This window comes from Cupressus sempervirens, chromosome 10 (genome assembly GCF_028749045.1).
Source record: "Cupressus sempervirens isolate cs-2001-9-10 chromosome 10, ASM2874904v1, whole genome shotgun sequence".
Lineage (NCBI taxonomy): Eukaryota > Viridiplantae > Streptophyta > Pinopsida > Cupressales > Cupressaceae > Cupressus > Cupressus sempervirens.
In genome coordinates this window covers 262,948,151-262,969,978 of record NC_143127.1, presented here as the reverse complement: position 1 = coordinate 262,969,978, position 21,828 = coordinate 262,948,151, and the positions used below count along the sequence as shown (strand labels likewise).

At 34.8% G+C, this 21,828-nt stretch overlaps 1 pseudogene; it reads left to right on the top strand.

Moving 5' to 3' along the window:
• Nucleotides 1-1,747: 1,747 nt before the first annotated feature.
• LOC149533643 (CBL-interacting protein kinase 23-like) lies at nt 1,748-16,353 on the top strand (annotated as a pseudogene).
• Nucleotides 16,354-21,828: the final 5,475 nt, after the last annotated feature.

The following is a 21,828-nucleotide window of genomic DNA, read 5'->3' as shown; positions in this document are numbered from 1 at the left end:
ATGCTATAATTGCCAAGCAAGTGAATTATTTGTTGGAAAAAGGTCTAATACAAAGAAGTTTAAGTCCTTTGGTAGAATTTTCTCTAGCAGACTTCAAGGATAAGGTACTTTGTGATGTTGTAGAAATATATGCATCTCATATACTTCTAGGAAGACCTTGGCAATATGATGTTTATACCTTCCACCATTGCAAGAAGAATACCTATTCTATAACTAAGAACGGTGTAACTTTCACCATGAAGCCCATGCCTAATCCTAAATAAGAACCTACTATTTTAATCATAGGGGAGAAAGAAATGATTGAAGCCTTGAAGTAACTTGATGCCCAAGGTTTTATTTTGGTCTCTAAGCCAAAGGAAAACATAACTTATAAGGACGTGGATCCTATCGCTAAAGAAATACAAGGTCTGCTAGAAAAGTATAGTTAGGTTACTATTACTAATTTGACCATAAGCCTCCCTTCCATTAGAGATATTAGTCACCAAATTGACTTGATACCTAGCTCTTCCATACCTAACAAGCCACCTTATAAAATGACACCAACTCAACATGCTATAATTGCCAAGAAAGTGAATTATTTGTTGGAAAAAGGTCTAATAAAAAGAAGTTTAAGTCCTTGTGTTGTTCCATCTGTCCTTACTCCCAAAAATAATGGAAAATGGAGGTTGTGTACTAATAGCAGGGCTATCAACAAGATTACTATAAGGTATAGATTCCCCATGCCTAGAATTGAGGATCTATTTGGTCAACTAGGAGGAGCTTACTATTTCACCAAGATAGACTTGAAGTCTAGCTACAATTAAATTAGGCTAAAACACAATGATGAATGAAAGAAAACATTAAGAACTATTGAAGGTTTGTTTGAATGATTAGTAATTCCCTTTGGGTTAAGCAATGTCCCTAGCACTTTTAGGAGGCTTATGAATGAGATATTCATAGATTTTATTGGAAAAAATTTTGTTATTTACCTTGATGACATACTAATATCTATTCATAGCAAGGAGGAGCATCTTGATCATGTGGAACAAGTACTAAGGAGGCTTTATCAACACAAGTTGGTGATCAACTTGGAAAAGTACATTTTTATGAAGAAGGAACTTGTGTTCCTAGAATTTGTGATCTCACAAGGTACCCTCAAGATGGACCTTGAGAAGGTCGAAGCAATCATCAACTAGCCTCCACCAAAGAACCAAGGTGATGTAAGAATATTCCATGGTCTTACTACCTTCTTTAGGAAGTTTATCAAAAACTATAGTCATGTGTGTGCACCCATGCTTGACACCATCAAAGAAGGAAAGAAAAAAAATGTTCTTGGACAAAGGAAGCCAATGATGCATTTTAGTACTTGAAGGATAGAATCTCTCAATACCCAACCTTGGTTCTACTTGATTTCAATAAGGTTTTCACTATTTAAATTGATGCAAGAAATTTGACTATAGGTGCAATCCTAAGTCAGGAAGGTAAGGCAGTAGCTTTCTTTTCTGAGAAACTAAATGATGCTAAGAAAAAAATTTAAACTTATGACTTGGAGCTTTATGCCATGGTACAAGCCCTCAAGAAATGGAGGCACCACCTAATTCCAAAGGATTTTTTAGTATATACTAAGAACCATGCATTGAGTTTCTTTAATTCTTAGGAAAAGCTATCTGTTAGACATCTAAAATGGATGGCGTAGTTGCAAGCTTATACTTTCAACATCAAACATAAGAAGTGTGCTACAAACAAATTTGTTGATTCCCTTAGAAGAATGGTTGGTCTAGTTGAAGAAGTAAAACTACAAAGTGTGGGAATTGATTCCCTCAAGCACTTATATGTTGATGATCCTAATTTTGCAAAGATTTTTCAAGTTTACACAAAGATGTTTGGAAGATACCATACAGATTTCTCTAAATGTATTATTCAAAATGGACTCCTATTTAAAGGAGGTAAATTATGCATTCCCAAATTCTCAATGAGGAAAAATATCATCAGTGAGAAACATTGTGGTGGTCTAGAAGGATATTTTCGCATTGACAAGACAACAAACATAGGGAAAAGATTTTATTATTGGCCAAAGGTGAAAAATGAGGTAAATAAGTTCATTGATACTTATACCATCTATCAATAAGCCAAAGGTGTTTCAACAAATTAGGGGTTATATCAACTCTTACTAATACCCACAAGGCATTGGGAATCAATCTCAATGGATTTTTTTGTGGGGCTACCTAGAACTAAGCAAGGTTTTCATAGCGTTTTTGTGGTAGTGGATAGATTAAATAAAATGGTCTACTTTATACCATGTAAAAGAACAAATTATGCTTCTCATATTGCACATATTTTATATAAGGAAGTAGTTAGGATCAATGGTTTACCACAAACTATTGTATCAGACAGGGATGCAAAATTTAAATGAAATTTTTGGAGAACACTTTTTAAGAAACTTGGTACTAACCTAACCTACAATTCTTCCTACCATCTACAAACTAATAGGTAGGCTAAGGTGGTAAACATATCTTTAAGAAATCTCCTACGATGCCTTAAAAAGAAGTGTTCTCAAAGTTTGTATCTACTCTTTCCCCAAGCATAATTTGCATTTAATGAATCCATGAATAGGTCAACAGGAAAACTCCCTTTGAAGCAGCATATGACCTTCATCCCAAGGGACCATTAGACTTGGTAGAACCACCATCTAATTTCAATATCATTTTTTAAGGAAAAGAGTTAGCATAACTCATTACAAAGGTGAAACATGAAGTAAAGGAAGCAATATAAAAATCATCATTGAAATACTAGGAACATGTTGATAAGAAAAGAAGGGAAATCCACTTCAAAGTTGGAGATAAGGTTTGGACATATTTGAGAAAAGAGAGACTAGCTAAAGGTAGATATTCCAAACTTCAAATGAAGAAATTTGAACCATGTAGTATACTCAACAACATGGGTGAAAATGAATATGAAATCTCTCTTCCCCCTACCTTGAAAATTTCTCCAGTCTTCAATGTTGTAGGCCTCACCCCATACAAATGCATAGAAGATTCAAAATGTGAACAAGGTGGGCAAGGAAACATCCATAGTGAAGATTGTGTAACTAATATCTCTCAAAGAAAACCAATGGAGTTAGAAGAAATTTTGGACACAAACTTGGTAAAATAGAACAAAACCAAGAAGTACATGTAGTACTTAGTCAAGTGGAAAGAGCTCCCCAATATTGATGCAAGTTTGATGACAGAAGACTAGAACAAACAACATGGTAGTTCTATGTAGCAATTTCCCTCAAGTAGGAGCTTGAGTTTTGAAACACAAGGGAAGTATGGTGCAAGAGCACCCAAAATGAATCCAAACCTTTTACACCAAGTCATAAACCTTGGATCCAAATTTCAAACCTTAGATCTCAAAATAAAACCTCAAAAAGATTAATCAAATAGGCATCTAGACCAAATTGTATGGCCTAGTTCCAAGATTGATATTGTTATAAGCCCTTGGTCGACTATGGTCAAAGATGATCAAAGGGCATATAACATTATGATTTTTCATTATTTCATGTTTTATCATGTTTATGACCTATTTGGGTCATTATATTTAATTTTTCATAAATTTTTCTTGTAAAGCGCAAAAAGTGCAAAAAATGCAAAATTGCTTGAAAAGTTGTCAAGCAACTTTTAAGCAACTTTTTGAAAATCAAAGGAAAAACTTCCCCAACAGCCATAAAAAGTTTGAAATTTTTTTATGACCATTGGAAGGCCTATAATAAGCCCTTTTAGTCAAGTGATAAGCAGAGATTATGTATTCTCAACTTTCAATCAATAAAGATATCCTATTTTTATTGCAACCAACTTGTTGTCCTATGTTGTATAGGTTTGTATGTATTCATCCAAAGTTTAAGACATACATTTTTGGGTAGGTGGATGAATTAATTTTCCAATGCTTTTTTTTTGAAGTCTCTAACTATCCCCTAACTCAAGATATTCACATTTTGTGTAAGTAGGTCTGGATTTCTTACAAACCTAAGGTTTGAAGCATTTTCAAGCATAGAGGAGGATTTTTCCATGGGAATTTAATGGCCTCCAGTGAAATCCTAGTATTGGATATGTATATTAGATGAATTTTTTTTTTAAGTTTGTACTTGCAGGGATCCTTGAGAAATTTGATGCCCTAGGAATGCATTTCCCATGTGCATGCTAGGAAAAGGATGCAACATCTTTCGCAACTCCAATCAGACTTGGCATCAAGGCCTGAAATCAATTTTTTAACTTGTATAGGTTTGTACTCACATGTTTCCATAAAAAAAATTAGGATGGAGTCCTCGAACACGTACTTCCCTTGTAAATGGAGGCCTAATTGCCTTAGTTGCCTAAGAAAGAAAGTGAACAAAAGTCCATTTATTTGTGTCATCAAACCTTGGTGCCTTAGTATGTTTTGTAAGCCCCAAAAGGGTGTCCAAAACTTAATTTTTTCCCTAGGTTGTGTGGAGATATTTCCTTTAAAATCTAATTTTCATTAATAAGGGCCACTAGCTTTTAGATAGTTTAACAAAGCAACTATGTGGAAAAATTTACATAATTTGGTTTTAACCATTGTTTCATGTCATTGGTCACCTTAATAGACTATTACCATGATTTGGAGTCTTCCTTGGTCAATTGAAGAAGATTAAGGTTGTTTTGCCATAATTGGTCAATGTGTGCATTGTGAGCAATTTGTGATAAGTTTTCTTGTTGATAGGGTTACCTAGTGATTAGTGTTTTCCTTGTTTGGGTGTAGGATTGTGATAACCTAGTATCATCCTTGTAGAACTTGTGATTGGTGCTTGCACATTTGGTCATCTTTACCAAGAGATTTGGTTGAAGAACTTCAGTGAAGAGGGTTTTTGGACTAGTTGATCACCTTGTGATCAATCCCACCAAGCTCCACTACATCAATATAGTAGCAACAACATCCCACATTGAAATTTTCACATTTTTTTCTTCATTTGTTCTACCACATTAAATGAGACATTATGTTCTTTGGTAGAAACTTTGGGAGCTACATGTGTAGGAGGTTGAGATGGAATAACTAGGGGGCCACTCGCATCTTTTTACCATTATTTTGCCTTTTCTACTAAGAAACATTTCATTGATCATTTAGTACTTGTACATGAGGTATTGTATTTGATGTTGAGGCCTAACTAGGAGGAGGGGCAAAATCTTCAATGGCTCTTCTCTTACTCCTAGTGTTGTGAGCAATGAGATCTTGATTCATATTATAATGTTCTTCTACTTGATGATTCATGAAGGAGTAATCACCTTGCCATTGTAGATGAGAAGCATCAATAGATTGATTAGCATTGTATTGTTGATCTACTACTTGTTCTTATGTAGTTAATGCCAAATAAGACTCTGCCCTCTAATAGATTCAATATCTATGGGAGTAGTTACAAAAAGGGCAAAAGTCTTGATCTTGATGTTTTTGATAGGTCTATTCTAATTGTAAGGAACATGACTCTAGTTTTGGGGCCTATTACGTATCATAACTTGATACTAAAGTTTTTGTGGCTTATTATTTTGATCTTTTTGTCTCTTTATGGTCACCAACTCATTACTCTTTTTTTGTATTACTACACTATTGTCCTCCATCTTCTTTTCTTGATCCTGCAACATCTTACCCATACTTTGCATCAATGTCTACATCATGGCCTCAATCTTATCAACTCCATTAGAAGATGTGGAGGATATTGGGACCACATCAAGGGACTAATTTGTAGAGGAAGTAGGAATAGGGGCTACAATAGATTGATGAATGGGCAAGTCAAGAAAGAAAGGCATTTGAGGCCTCGGAGCTAACTTCCCCCCTTGTATCAAGATATTTTTTTCTCTTATGGTAATCTCATAAGAATTTGGTAAAATGTCCTCTCCCATAGATTGCAGAGTGATAGCAATATCACTATTAAAGGCTCTAAGGTAATACAATATTGCATTACCAAAGGAAAGGCTTTACTATAGTAGGTATTCTATCCCATGTTTTTTGAAACCTATAATTAAAATCAATCATATATTCATGGGGTGCTCTCTTGATAGTTGTCAGCTGCTCTAAAAGTGATTGGTCATCACTTTTTTCCTCAAAATGCTTACAAAACCCTACTCCTAATCCATCCTAGTTTATTATAGAGTTATGAGGTGACCCTCTATACCATTGGAATTTTTTCCCTTTCAAGGATGAGGCTAGAAGCCTAACTGCTACATCATCTTTAGTTATTCCATGTATATTACAAACATTAGATATTTATTGGATATGCTCTATAGGGGAAATAGAGATTTCACTAGTAAAATTAGGTATACTCTTAAGAGTTGATACTAGTATGTCATGTCATTGAGCCAAAAGGAGAGGACTCCCACTATTAAAGGTGGAAAATGCATGTGACCTAGGCTGAGCATATATAATAATGACCTAACAATGCAAGAGCATCCTAGGTGTAAGATCAATCTTGCATCACCCAAAAATATATTCTTTTCAATCTTTTTTATTTTAATAAGGACTAGTAGACAGGGTGGTTACTATTTATGGGAACTTGCTATTTTTAGTAAGTTTGTCATGTGAGCTTGGAATTTTCTCATTTTGTAGAGGAAGGTTCATTTTAGAGTTATAAGCTTACCATAAAAATCTCATTGCTCCAACTTAAGTATCAGAGAAGTTATTGCAGATTTTTGGTGGAAAAATTTGCAGAAAAGTCTTTAGGCTCACCATTGGGGGCTTTAGAGTGCCTAGATGAGGTCCAAAAATTCAACGGAAGTGTGCTTGCATGATTTTGAGCTTGTAGATTAGGAGCTAACATTTCTGAAAATGGGTTATAATAGCCAATCAGAGCAACGGTTCAAGAATTATAGCCTTCCAACGTTGGGTTGCTTAAATTTCTAAAATAATTTGTAAAAAGTGTATTTAGCTGAATCTATATGTATTGTTAGGGTCTATCAGCACTAGGTATTAATTTTGAGCATCTAGAACCTTCTCGAGTAGCATAAAATTTCTTATTTAAGAAAGGCTTAGACATTGTCTAGAAGAACTTTGGGCAGTAGTTCATAGCTTATCTTGCAAATCATTGTATTGAAGGTGACCATGTGGGTTAGCATAATGTACTTATGAATTTTGTAATTTCACATTTGTGGTGCAAATAAGAAGTTCTTATTTTGTTCTCACATTTTCTATTGTTTCTTTATTTCTATTATGAGTTTATGGTATTAAGGGGAGCACCCTTCTTTACCTATTTATATGAAAAGATGGCAACTTAGGTTGTGATCTAGCAAATGGACGAGTGGAAATAGACCTTGCAAGTTTATGTGTTGTTGTTGTACTCCTAACTGGTGATAGAGATAATCTATTTCTCTTTTTTCTAGGGTTTGAAAATGAAAGCTCAGTGTATTGAAAATTACCTCTAGAAGATGTCCTTGTATGAGATTTGAGCATGAATCACAACAACTTGGTCTAGAAACCATATATTGTAGGATAGAGTCACCAAGTACTTAAAAATGAACCTCTTGAAGGCTTGAAAATACTAAGAGTAGCAATATCTTATTAGCACATATTGGAACTTTTCTTCTTTGACACTAATGAAGTTATAAAGCTTCAAGAGTTTGTCCCAGCGAGCATGCCAAAAATTGTTGTCACAAAATTTTGCACCCTTTCCTAAAGGTTTTACCTAAAGGAAACCTTTTGAAACATGGAAACAACCTCCAAGTTGTGGGACTTAAACAATGGGATTGAGTCTCTGGAGAAGCCCAGTTTCCTTACTATCAGGATGCACCTAACTATTTCTTGAGAGAAAAAGGGAGAAAGAATGCATGAAAGAAAAACTACCTAATCTAATCTAAGGAGGTGATGCACCAAAATAGTTTGTTCAAACCAAACTCTACCCATACATACACAATTAAACCATCATGCTATTAAAGAATATATAGATTTAGACTTGTTTTAATCTAGCAATCACATGTAGTTCAGATAACCAAATGGATGACACAAGTAAAAAGAGTTTCACAATATATCATTAATAGGCCAAAAGAGATATAATCATGCAATTTATAGATAACCATAATACATTGATGAGGGGAAAATGAATCTTACATGGTACATCAATAGCTAAAAGGGATAAAGCAGGATATCATAAAGTTCAAAGAAAAAGTGAATTTACAATAAGCATCCCAGAGAAATGCCAAAGAAATAGAGAAGAATTGACCATATGAAGGGTTTTGAAATGTGTCTTTATAGCTCAAACATAACCTATAGATTGCTTCACAACTTAACCAATGCATTTAAGACTATCAAAGGATGATTGGACATAATCTAGATAATAGATTTTATCTGATACATCTTTGGAGGCATGAAAATCATCAAACCCTGACCTAGAAGAACCCTAAAGTGATAGAAATGGTAATATTAATGCTCTAACAAGGTAGATGGATAATCAAGTGGTGATTAAACATCCTTTGAATTATTCCTAGCCCCTACATTCATTCAGTGTGGTTGAGATCAATCATGAAGATTGGATCACACAAGAAAAAACTAACCCTCTTTATTTTTGGCTTGAAAAAACATCAAAATAAGAAATCAACTAAAGCAAGAAACTAGAAAGAGACACATGGACCAATGTTTCATTTCCCCTTTTCAAATAATTAAAAATAATAATCTTTGCTAAGGCAGGCAGGCCCAAAAAGGTGAAGTTTTGGAAAAAGAGGCTAATCTTTGGAAGCTAATGGACTAATAAATGAATATTATTATTAAAATATGTTTTATTAACCCCTCTTGGACGTGAGTTAGGGTTATGCCCTCTTTAAGGGCTTTGGAGGCATTTTGGGCTGATTTCAGAACTTGATTTTGCTCATTTCTTTGTTATTCTTCAGAAGCTGCCAAACCTGTGGAGAAGGAGACCCAAGAACGAGAGTTTGCAGGTTTCCATGGAGACCCAAGAATGGGAATTTTCAGGTTTCTAGTAAGGCTAAGGATGGGAGTTTGAAGCCATTTCATATGCATGCTCATGCAGAGTTTGCCTTTGTGTTGAACGGTGCAGATTTGTGGGTTTTCGGGTGTATATTTTGTAAGAGTTTGGTGTTTCCAGTTGAGTATTTCATATCAGTTTGGGTTGCTTTTGTATATCATAATTTTAAATGTTAAAATAGAGCTGAAAATATGTATTTGGATATGATTATACTTCTGTGATAGATTATTAAGTTTTTGTGGTGATTCCGAGCTATTTTGTGCTATTTTCGGGAGCCCGATGAGCATTATTTTTGTCCTCCGTTTGAGAGCTATTGTGTGCATGTTATATAGATATATAAATGTCATTTTATAGGCTTTTATTCTGCTCAAATTTCTGTAAAAATTTCCACTTTCAGATTTATTAATAATAGGTGAAGCTGTGAAGCTTTTGGCACTATTTATGGCATACCCGATTTGGGGTTTATTGAGAAATTGGTGGATCTTTGTGATATTGGTTGTTTGATCTTAAATATCTGATTAGAAGTTGGAAATATCATAAAAAACCAATAAAGGGACATTTCAGTGGTATCAGAGCCATGATCTTGCCAGCCTGAGGGTTTGTAGAAGTTTGCATGTCAGTTTTGACAATTACCCAGATCTTGCATGTCATAATTTATGGTTGCATGTTGATTCTAATCAATTGCATGTCAAAATTTATGGTCGCATGCAACTAAGTTAAAGAGAAAAAAGATATTTGAAGTGAGAAAAGAATAAAGAAATTTTGATCAAACCTCCAGTTGAAAGTAAAAGTACAAAATCCAAGGAAGGGAAAAGTATGGCTAATCCAGATGAGATGGCAAAGAAATTCTTCCAAGACATCCAAAATATTCAAAAGCAAACAGTGGATAGTTTGGCAGAAACTAGAGAGGCTTTGCGAATATTGACAGAAAAACTACAAGGATTTGCATCTATTAATGAGAAAGGGAGCACTTCAAAGGAGCCAAGAAATCTGAAATCCACACCATCTAAATCAACCAAAACTATTTTCTTGCTTGCAGATGAGCCACTAGTACCAAATCCATCCATTAATCCTATGGAAGAGGTTACAAGTAACTTGATTACATTAAGAGCTACTTACAATGGCTTAGATGATGACTTTTGTAGTTCGGTTCCTTTTAGAGAATATGTGGATATGATGAACACTCTGATGCCCAAGAAAGAGTACAGAAGGGAGCATGACATAAGTGGAAGAGAGCTCAAAAATAAAATAAGAAAGTTTATAGCACCTACTTTTGATGGAACAAATAAAATTTCAGCTAGAGCATGGCTACAAAAATTACAGACCTTCTTCACACTTAACCCCATGAAGGAGAGTGATGCTATTCAAATTGCAAGTCTACACTTGGAAGATGTAGCCTATGATTGGTGGTATCATGGAATCACTACTCAAGGTCATGATCAGGTAACTACATTTGATGATTTTAGTCAAAGAGTGATAGATAGATTTGACCTCAAGGATGATGATTATGAGGATGTTGTTGTGCATGATGGTGAGATACCTGGTAGAGATGAGCAGACATTGAGCATTCATGACTTTTCTAAGAGAGAGTACCAGGCACAGTTAGATGCTTCGTCACATAAGGTTGAGGCTAGTAGTACTTCACATGATTTATCCCGCCAATTGAAGGTGAGTGAAGATAGTATTGTGAGTAAATTATCTCATCATGACAGGTATGTGGAGTTAGTTGGTATTGGTCATATTACTCAGCTGAGGAGTTTGCTTGAGTTACTAGCTGATTCTAGTTTACGGATATGGACTCGAGATTGTTATATTGGCATTTGGGATTCAGTTGACTAGAAATCTTTAACACTTTTTGGTAGCAGTGATTGTTTGGGTGCTATCATGGATTTGATTAGCAGATTGCACGGTGTTGTCTTTTCTTGTGATAGCAACTTATCTGATGTTGGTATTAGTTTTTATACATCGGTGTTGGGCTTTTTTCATATATCCAGTCAACCATACTTGCTGGAATGTGTTGATGATATTTCATATTTGGTAGTGTGTATAGATGAGTCCCAAGATCATATTGGCATTGATGACATCCAGGAGGATGCAGTGGGCAATTTTGAAGACTTAGTTTCCTTGGGTATAGAGGAGTTGAACAGCAGTGCTAATGTTTTTGATACTCTGTATGTTGATATGAGCTTTAGATTTGATTCACAGGATATGGATTGTAATACTCTAGAGACTAGTGACTTTGAGGATACTCCTTTAGACAGTGCATCAGAGGAGGTTTATAGGAGACAGTCAAGCCAATGCCATCATGTGTCTAATCAGTTGAGAGTTAGTGACCGAGACATTGCTATCACTTGCCAGCATTTTGATGTTGCTCGTCAGTTGTTAGCAGTTTATGGATGGGGTTCTCCTACTAGTGATGAGCAGGAAGGCAGTTATCTTTCCTTGACAGAGATCCACTCTTTATGGGAGGCTATTCAGATTTTGAGATAGAATTATATGCAGTTGGTAGCTGATAGATATTATCTTATGGAGTGGGGCAGTATAGCATATGATGCATTGTTGGCCAAGGAAGATGAGGTGAGTGAGCTTACTGAGCAGCTTGAGGTGACTTCTGCAATTCTTGAGAGTACACAGTTGGCTTTCAAGGAGTCGCAGTTTCATTTGGTTAAGGTGACCATGTAGTTAGAGCGACTACAGTCTTTACCTGATTCTATACAGTCACAAGCTGTGGTGTTTGGTGATCCGAGGATGTCCATGGCTGAGATTGTCAGAGACAGTGGAGATGGGGATGCATCCATCCTTGATACTAACATTGGCATATCAGGTTCATTCCCACTAGAGTCAGGTTTAGTTGAGTTGGTTGTTGTAGCAGATTTTTGTATGCTTGACATGGTGGTGGCCTCTAGTACTAATGGCACAGAGACTAGAGATGTATCAAAGATCATGTGTGATGTTGGTGAGTCGGTAGTTGGCATGGTTCCTACTAGTAATACTACTCCCTTGGTGATATCTTCAGAGGTAGTAGTTAGTTCCAACATGGTTAATGATCAATTGCAGTTAGTTTCATCTAGATTATAGTCTAAGCCACTGACTAAGATTGGTGCATTCTATCGGCATTACACTATGAGTTACGCTCATCAATTTACCTTTGATGACCATGTTGATGAGATGATGATACAAAGATGTACTTTGGTTCCTAGTGCTTGTCATTAGTTATGGGATAGTTTAACACCTCAGGATGAGAGTTGTGATGGGCACAACATGGCAATAGGTTCTATAGTTCATAGCTTGATAATACATGACTTAGAGTAGGAGTTTTAGAGTGATGCTTCAGCAGATGTTGTTATTGATTCTACTCCTTTGGCTATGACATCTCCTGACTTAGCTGGTGATCAGTCATAGTGGGTTGTATCACTTGTTCATGGTGAGCTGTTAATTGAGGTTGGTTTTTTTTATCAACATTATATTGCAAGGTATGTACATTAGTTAGCATTTGATCCTTGTGTTGAGGAGTTGATGGCAGGAAAATTTGGTTTGGGTTCCAATTCTTGTTGTTTATCTTGTGATGGCATTTCACCATCAGGGGCACATGGTAGCTATGGTTATGAGATAGTGGTTGGTGATCTACAGAGTTGTGTTGACTGCAGGCATTGTATAGTGTGTGGATTCTCCATACTTGGTATAGTTTCATTGGGGAGCATTCACCATTGTTGCAGAGTTGGATTGTACATTTTGTATAGGCCAGTGGAATGCATTGATGGTATTTACTGTGTTGGTAATCCACTTTACTTGGGTTTTGATGTTCTAAGAGTTTGTGTCTCATGGGTTTCTGACTGTGGAAGTTGTGATTTTGGAGTTTGATTGAGCTATAATTTTCAGTTTGATTATGGATTCCTCTTGGTCATATTGTAGAGGATATTGCAGGAGCCTGTGTTAATTGGTAGTAGTATAGTTCATGACTACATTTGAGATCCAGGTGGATTGATTGGTTTATTGTTTAGCCATTTCTTGAGGACAAGCAAGGTTTGGGAGGGGAGGACTTGTCATGTCCCCTTTTCAAATAATTAAAAATAATAATCTTTGCTAAGGCAGGTAGGCCCAAAAAGGTGAAGTTTTGAAAAAAGGGGATAATATTTGGAAGATAATGGACTAGTAAATGAAGATTATTATTAAAATATGTTTTATTAACCCCTCTTGGACATGAGTTAGGGTTATTCCCTCTTTTAAGGGGTTCGGAGGCATTTTGGGCTGATTCCAGAACTTGATTTTGCTCATTTCTTTGTTATTCTTCAGAGGCTGCCAAACTTGTGGAGAAGGAGACCCAAGAACGGGAGTTTTCAGGTTTCCAAGAAGGCTAAGGATGGGAGTTTGAAGCCATTCCATGTGCATGCTCATGCAGAGTTTTCCTTTGTGCTGAACAGTGCAGATTTGTGGATTTTCGAGTGTATATTTTGTAAGAGTTTGGTGTTTCCAGTTGAGTATTTCATATCAGTTTGGGTTGCTTCTGTATATCAGACTTTTAAATGTTAAAATAGAGCTGAAAATATTTATTTGGATATGATTATACTTCTGTGATAGATTATTAAGTTTTTGTGGTGATTTCGGGCTGTTTTGTGCTATTTTCGAGAGCCCGATGAGCATTGTTTTTGTCCCCCATTTGGGAGCTATTGTGTGCATGTTATACAGATATAGAAATTTCATTTTATAGGATTTTATGCTGCTCAAATTTCTGTAAAAATTTCCACTTTCAGATTTATTAATAATAGGTGAAGCTGTGAAGCTTTTGGCACTATTTTTGGCATACCCGATTTGGGGTTTATTGAGAAATTGGTGGATCTTTGTGATATTGGTTGTTTGATCTTAAAGACCTGATTAGAGGTTGGAAATATCATACAAAACCAGTAAAGGGACATTTCACAATGTTTTTATTTCCTTTTGCCAGATTGCAAGGCCTTCACAAGTTAACTGCCTTATTACCTTAACCATGGCACCTTTTCAACTTAACCATAATTGCTCTAAGAAATCATAAACTTAGCCATGATGTAGTTGTAACCACTTACCTTCAAACTAGGCCCATCGGGACACATGTCAATCTCTCACTTTGTCACATGAAATAAAGTTTAAGAAACTCTACATAGAGACAAAGTGATGGTTGTGGATCTTATTTCATTTGATAGTCTTGAAAATGCATTAGTCCATGTCAACACTTGACCAATCAGATCACTACCATCTGCCAACTTGCTTGACACACTTGTCCACCTCACCCATGATCCATAAAAGAAGATAGGACCCACATGCCATATGTCACATTGTTTATATCTCTCTATGACAAAAAGACATATATTTATGCATAGTGACAACCATTGATGTTCCAAGATCTGACAGTGGATGAAAACACTAAAGAAACATTGGCCCATGATGTGAAGCATGAATAAGAACCTACCAACTAGACCCTATTCTGAAAACTCCACTAGCCACAAGAAGGAAGGCCTACCATGTACACGTGGCACATTGTCACTTTGTTGCATAAAATAAAGTCGACGTACTTCTGGGAAGTAACAAAGAAACACTTATAGATCATGGAAGATCAGATGATGACCAAGATACAAGCTCACTAGAATATTAAAATGCATGATCACTTAGGAAATAAGATATAACCTAAGGTGTTAAAATGGGTATTTTTGCGTGTCCTAATATTTGAATAATTCAAATATATGAACATTTAAGTGTATTTAAATTCAAATCTTTCAGTTTGGCATGAAGGAAAAAATAGCTAACAATATTTAGTATGTATATCAAAGAGCCTATGTTTCCATTTTCATGTCATTTCAATATGTTTTGACCAAGCTTTGGATCCCTTGAAGTTGATTACTTATCTCTATCATGCTAATGCATATTTCTCTGATTTTCAAGAAACCTTGTTTGACAGATTATAACTTTGATGTAGTTGATCATACTAAGAAAATTCTTTTTACATTGCACTCTAGGAGTTAGAGACTTACTATGTTGTAGATTTGAGCCTGTGACAAATCCATTTGACTAGTTTGCAAACGCGATTCCAAATGTAACTTATAAAGTTTTACTAGTGTTAAGAAAAAGTAGATTGATCAATACCCCTATTTTGGATGTCATAACTCTAAATCTGTGATTATTTGAACTAGATGGATTATACCACTACATTCCACTTTGAAAATTCTTTAAGTTTGTTAGTTTTCAAACCTTGATGAATCTATCTATACACTTTCCCAGTTCTTTCTATCTACGCAAATCACTGTCCTAGTGAGGTTTCTAGTTCTGCAATCCTGAGTATCTCACTTTGAAAGCTTTCCAAACTTTCCCTATTATTCATCATGAGCCCAAATCATAGAATTATACTCTCCTCATGGCATTAAACTAATGCCCCAGTTTTTGTGTCCCCAAGTGTTAGTTTGACCCATTTTCAAAGCCAAAATTGAAAATGTTTTATGGTTTTCAAACATGTTTGTTTGCAAGCAATTTTAATTGAGCAATTTTGATAGTCAATATCTTTTGACTAAGTTATCTTCATGAGGTGATATTTTTTTAGGATGTAAGAACATGGGACAAAGAATCAACATGTCATTTTTCAAAGCCCACTTGTTAGATTTAGTCAATTTTTCAAGCCAGTCTCAAGGGCATCCAGGCATTAAAATCATAGTTTGCAAAAATGGAAAAATGAGTTTTAATTGGTATTTTAGTTTTGGATTTTGATTTTTATTAGTACGAAGTGTTTAGTGGGTCAATCTAAAGGAGTAGATGTTTAAGTTAGTTTATTTTTTCAACCAGACCCGCTTTGGGGCCCCACTGATTCTAGCAGATTGATGAGATATTAGGGATATGATGGTACCAAGGTTGATCTATGATCTTGTGGAGTCATACCTTTTGTTCTTGTGGTAGGATATTGACCATTTGATTAATATAGCATTGTGGGCCTTTATAGAAAGATATACAAAGAAAACTTCACTTGTCCAAATTGGTTTTCTTTAAGTTCCTAGAAACTAATTCTGATGATAATTGAGCCAAATCCTAGAAAATCATATTATGATTCCTGAGATATTAGGAAATTATTGGTTCAAGAAAGAATATATTCTAGTCAAATTTTAGGAGGAAAAAGATACCAACCTTGATGACATTGATACAATTTTTTGTGATTTCATTAAAAACCTTGTGTAAAATAGGAGGTACACTTTATGTCCAACTATCCAGCTACTGAGATCATCACAAAAATGGAGGAGCATGCAAAGTCTCTTGTTTTTAATGTTAAAAGAAGAGATTACAAGATGAGGCTATAGGGCCTTTAAAATGGTCATAAGGGGCATCTCTCTATAGCAGCATAGGTTTTTGAAGTTTCTCCCTCTTCTTTTGTTGTGGAAATGAAAAAGGGCTATCATCTTTAATACTTCATAACATTTTGGATCATATGACGATTCCCAAATTAATAGCAGTAGTAGATACTTGGATCCTCATAGGGAGACTGTACTAATACACTAAGAATGTAAAGTAGCCAGTGCATAAGATGTAATAAATGTGGATTGGTATCATGGTGAGGAGAATGCCACAAATTATAGATTTGTGCATGGAAATTTTAAAAATGAGCTTGAAAGTTATATAAATATGGGTCAACATTGTAAGGATGCGGTCACTTATAAAAGAGGAAGGTCGAATGGGTGATTTTGTTGATAAAGGCCTTTTACCTTGTGAATACCCCTTTTTAATACCACTTGCACTGAAGGCTCGGTATCCTAACCAAATCAAGCCTGGCATATTAATGATGATTTAAGGATGAAAAAGTAGATAGTTAAGGAAGACTACTATTTGGTTTTCATCGCAAGCAAGAAATCCTTCCGCATAAAAAAAACAAGATTCTTAAAGTTGAAGGAGAAAGGCCTCATGCTTTACTTGTGCCATTTCCACTATAAGGCAATATCAATCTAATGATACAATTGGTGTAGAGGTTCATTTCTAATGGATTTTTCAAAAATGAGTACAATCATTACCACATAATGGAAGTGAACAAGGAGATGGCTTAGTTTCAAAGTCAAATAGGTTAGCAAGTCATTTGGTGAGCCATACGCAATCAGGCAGAATGCCAACATATGAAAGCATATGTTGACTTTTGCCCAGTCCTTTAGTGTTTAATTCAAAGCAAAGGGGATGGATAGGAGAGGATAATGATGTCTTTGTCCTTCACTCTTAATTCAACCACAAGTTTCAAAAGGCTTATGTATTAGATATGTTGGAGGCAGATCATATTTTTTAGTGAGATGGTCGATCCCTTAGCAATATTCATCGTGGCCTTTAGTGCCATGATGTGAGCAGAAAAAACACCAAAAAATGATAATCTCACATGTACCTAGATTAACAACTAGAAATGAGTAGAAGCAATATTTTGAACAAAACCATACTTTAAGGAAGAAAGAGGGTGATGTTAGCAAGTTCCATGAGGCACTCAGTCACAAGGTCATGAGGCTAACAACAAAGTAAGATGTTAACCGTCTGGCGATGCAAAAAATGGAGATTTAACCATAGTTTTCAGGTTGTCAATAGTAAATGTCAAGTCAAAAAAGTGTTGTGACCATGAAAAAGCCTCATTTCATCTAATTCTGATCCTTAAACATAGTTAAGAGGATGAAGCCACAACACCACGAAACAAGGTTAGTCACTTGGTCATCAGGGTTAAAGCAGAGTTAGTGGTTAAGGTCATGAACTTGAAAGAAGGAAACATGTGGTGAGGGAAGTGAGAGGTGGTAAAGCTAGCCAATTATGAGTTGACACATGGCAATAATTTGGTTGACCCAAAATGAGACAGAGGCCAAAATATGAAATAATATAGAAATCAATATTTTATTAATTTTCTTTCAATTTTGAATGTGCGATCCGTAGTGTGCAAAATTTAAATAAATCTAAAGATATTTTATAGTTTAAACTATGAACTATTCAAAAAAATTCATTTAATCTCTAAGTATGAAATGGAGGAATGAATTTTCAAATGTGCACCAAAGGGAAAATTTAATTGAAAATGTGCACCATAATATATAGTGGGAACCAAGAGAATCTGACTTTTCAATTTCTGTAATTAGGTTTTACATAGGTCTTCAATGGTAAAAGCTATAGGCAGTTCTATGTTTCTAGGGAATCCTCAGTATTTTATCAAATTTATTGTTTCAAAAGGAATAATAATCAAGATTAGACTGGATTTTGATATTATTTGATGCATTGACAACCATAAAGAATGGAGTGAATGTTTTTAGGGGTAGTTGCAGAGAATAAATGTTTTGTCGATAGAGGCAGTTGAAGATTCATGGCCAAGGGTAGATGAAAACAAACAAAATCAGTTTGAAAAATCTCCACATTCTAGATGTGTATCAGATTTTCCTTTAGAGGAGGGATTTCTCATGTATTCTAAGAAGATATTTCAAACATTCTAGAACATTATTGATGAGATTTGATTGCTAGTAGATGAGGGAAGAGACAATTTCTACAATAGAAAAAGGAAGAGTTTCAACTATACACTTGGCAGTAGTAGATCCAATTTGGGAGCCTCTTCCTTATCTATATTTCTCTCTTCTTTTGTCATTGTAAGGGTTCTAGTTTTGGGAGAATTTTCTCATGACTGTGAGACAATAGTTGGTTCCAATTTTATGACTATGATACCATATTTTTAGTTTTTCTTTGTAAATGAACAATAATAACAAAGTTTTATGTATAGTCCTGATATATTGAGTTGTTTCTCAGATTATTTACATAAATATTAAGCGTAGTTTTTCAAAGAGATGAATACAATGAACAACTGATTTCTTAGTTTCATTATGATTCTCATCTCCTTCCTCTGTTATCTACAATGTTTTGTGGTTTCTTAACAAAGAGAGTAAACCCATTTGCAGTCCCTTAAAGTTGAATGTCTTGTTGGGTTTTTCTATTGGAACAAATAGCCAAATAAATGCTTACCTACTTTGGTAGGGTTGCAAGTTTCATCAGAAGGACATTGCATAATTATGAGAGTTTTCATGAATATTGATGTCTAATTCACAAGATGATAGGATAGATCCAGGGTCCTAATACATGATATGTGTCGATGATTTTTAGCGATGTGTGTTTTGTAAGTTGTGGGATTGCCCAATAGATAAGAAACTAAACAGTTATAAGATCAACATGTTCTTGTTGTTGCATATTCAGATTATGTTGATATCAATCTTTAATTGGATATCTTTTTCCTTTATGTTTAAGAACTAAAAAGATATTTCCCTCACTTCGGTTATCAAATTTGTGTATCATGTTATTAGCTATTTCATGTCCATGAATGTTTCATAAACATAGAAGATTCAGGGTTTTTTATCTATTATAGATTTTGTTATATTCTTTGACACTGCTACCATATAAAGAATCTGACGTCTACCCTATTAGAAATAATAGTCCACCAAGATAACTAAGAGTAGGGAGTGGATCAGTTATCTAATTAAAACATTTATCAACCTTAATTAATCTTAACCATTCAATTAAGGTAAACAACAACCATAACAAGATGCACATACATAATTACACTAGATTTTTTAACTAGGGAAACCCTTGACTAGAGGGAAAACCCCAATGGGAATGGTGCCCATAAAGATATACTGATATATGTATTCCTTATTAGAGGATGGACCCTGTTAGGAGTTTATAAATACATCAAGTACATAAGAGTCCCTATTAGGAGACTTTGAATCCCTATTAGGAGATTCCAAACTTATTAGGAGTTGTGCCAACCTTGTTAGGAGTTGTAGAAGGCAGAAGGACCCACTGTCCAAACAACTTCTGAGGCAAGACCACTAAACTTCACTACCCCACTAATCTCTTAACTATTCCTTGCAAAATAATTGTTTTTAATATGCTTTATCTTCTTTCCTCTGTCTTATCAACTAGAGAAATCATTGTTAAATGTTATAGACCAGGTCATAAACCTAAAATCCAAATATCAATCCTTAAATCTCAAAATAAAATCTTGACAATGAAGCTTTCTCCAACTTCTCTCTACTTTGCTTATCCTCGCATATCAACCTTTTTTCTCTTCTATTCCAATATTCATGCTTCATGTCATCATTCATACATAACAAAGGAAAATTTCCTTCCTTTATACCAAATCCATAAAACAATTCCATAAGTTGGATATTACACCTTCTCAATTAATTATTATAGGACCTCATTAAGAACATGTTATACTTAGTGATAACATCAATATGTCACCTTGTAACTTGAATAACTTTGTGTATCTTTAATATTATGACGAGCAAGATAAGCCATGTCATCTCTAAATGTCTTCTACATTTCTTTAACCTTGCTTCTCAGAATAACACCTCTGCTAAGAGATATAACAAGTTTACCAAAACATGCTTCTATAAAATCTATCTCAGATCAGTCTTCACCAAAACTTGCATAACTTCTTATAGAATTAATATCTTTTGTACTCGTGGTTAACTACATATGTGGCACACTTATTAGTATCTCCCAATAACCTTTCTAGTGAGAATACTCAATGATTTTTCCATACCATTTTGATCTTTACCATTGTTCTTCTGTCAAATATCACAAAAAAATTTCTATGCTGACATCAATGCCAAACATAGTCATGAATGTAACATATCATCAAAATAATGATCTAATCATGTTTCTACAATACTCCCCCGTAGGAATATCCTTAGCATTCATGCTTCCAACAATCTCCCCCTTTGGCATTGATGGAAACATAGATGAAAAACATCTAGTTCCAAGAATACCAACTGTTAAAGAGTGTTGTCCTTTCTTTTTAAATCTTCTTCATCAATCATACACTCTTCTCCCCATTGATATACCTCAATGTGATTTATATCAAAAAAAAAATCATGTTGTAATCTGTCCCTCATTGACATCAATGTCAAAAGTTTCAACAACCATCTATCATTGCAACAACTATCTCTGACTTGCTCAAGTGTCGAAAGACACTATTCAAAACAGCATCTATCAAGAGTCCTAGATGACTCTATCCATCATAGATTCTCCCCCATACAGAAAGCGTCAAAATTTAGTCTAGATAAACAATAGATCTCTATATCACTAGACTAATTCACTCTTGCATCATCTACTCTAATGTAGGTAGGGGCATAACCCTTAGCATACCTCACAAACACTCAAGAGTCTCTTTGGGAAGAGGCTTAGTAAAAATATATGCAATATGCTATTTGGTGCTTAGATACTCTAGTCCAATTTCCTTTTTTGCAACTTTCTCTCTCAACATGTGATATTTGACAAAAATGTGCTTAGTCTTAGAATTTAAAATTGGATTCTTAGACATATTTATTGTGAATGTGTTATCACAATGTATGAAGACAAGTTCATTGAATTCTATCCTTATATCCTTTAGCATTTGCTTACATCCAAACAACTTGATTATAATTATTTACTACTACAACATATTTTGCCTCTATTTTAATCTGTAAGATACAATCCTACTTCTTTCTTAACCAAGAGACCAATCTTCCTCCAAGAAAAAATGCTCCACCACTGGTGCTCTTTCTATCATCCATATTGTCTGCCCAATTAACATCAGTATAAGCATATAAAGTGAAATCATTGGATATTTCATACCCCAATTTGAACTCTTATGTTCCCTTCATATATCTAAATATCCTTTTAACTATTACATAATGTGCTTCTCTGGGATCAGCTTGAAATCTTGTAACAATTCCAACTACTTTCACTATATTCGGCCTTGTGTGAGTTAGATATTGCAATCCTCCAATCAAAGATTGGTACTTCTTCTACTCAATAGTAGGTATCTCATCTCTTGTAGATAACTTGTGTCTAGTTATCCTAGGTGTTCCAACTAGTTGACATGTTTCCAAACCAAACCTTTTCAT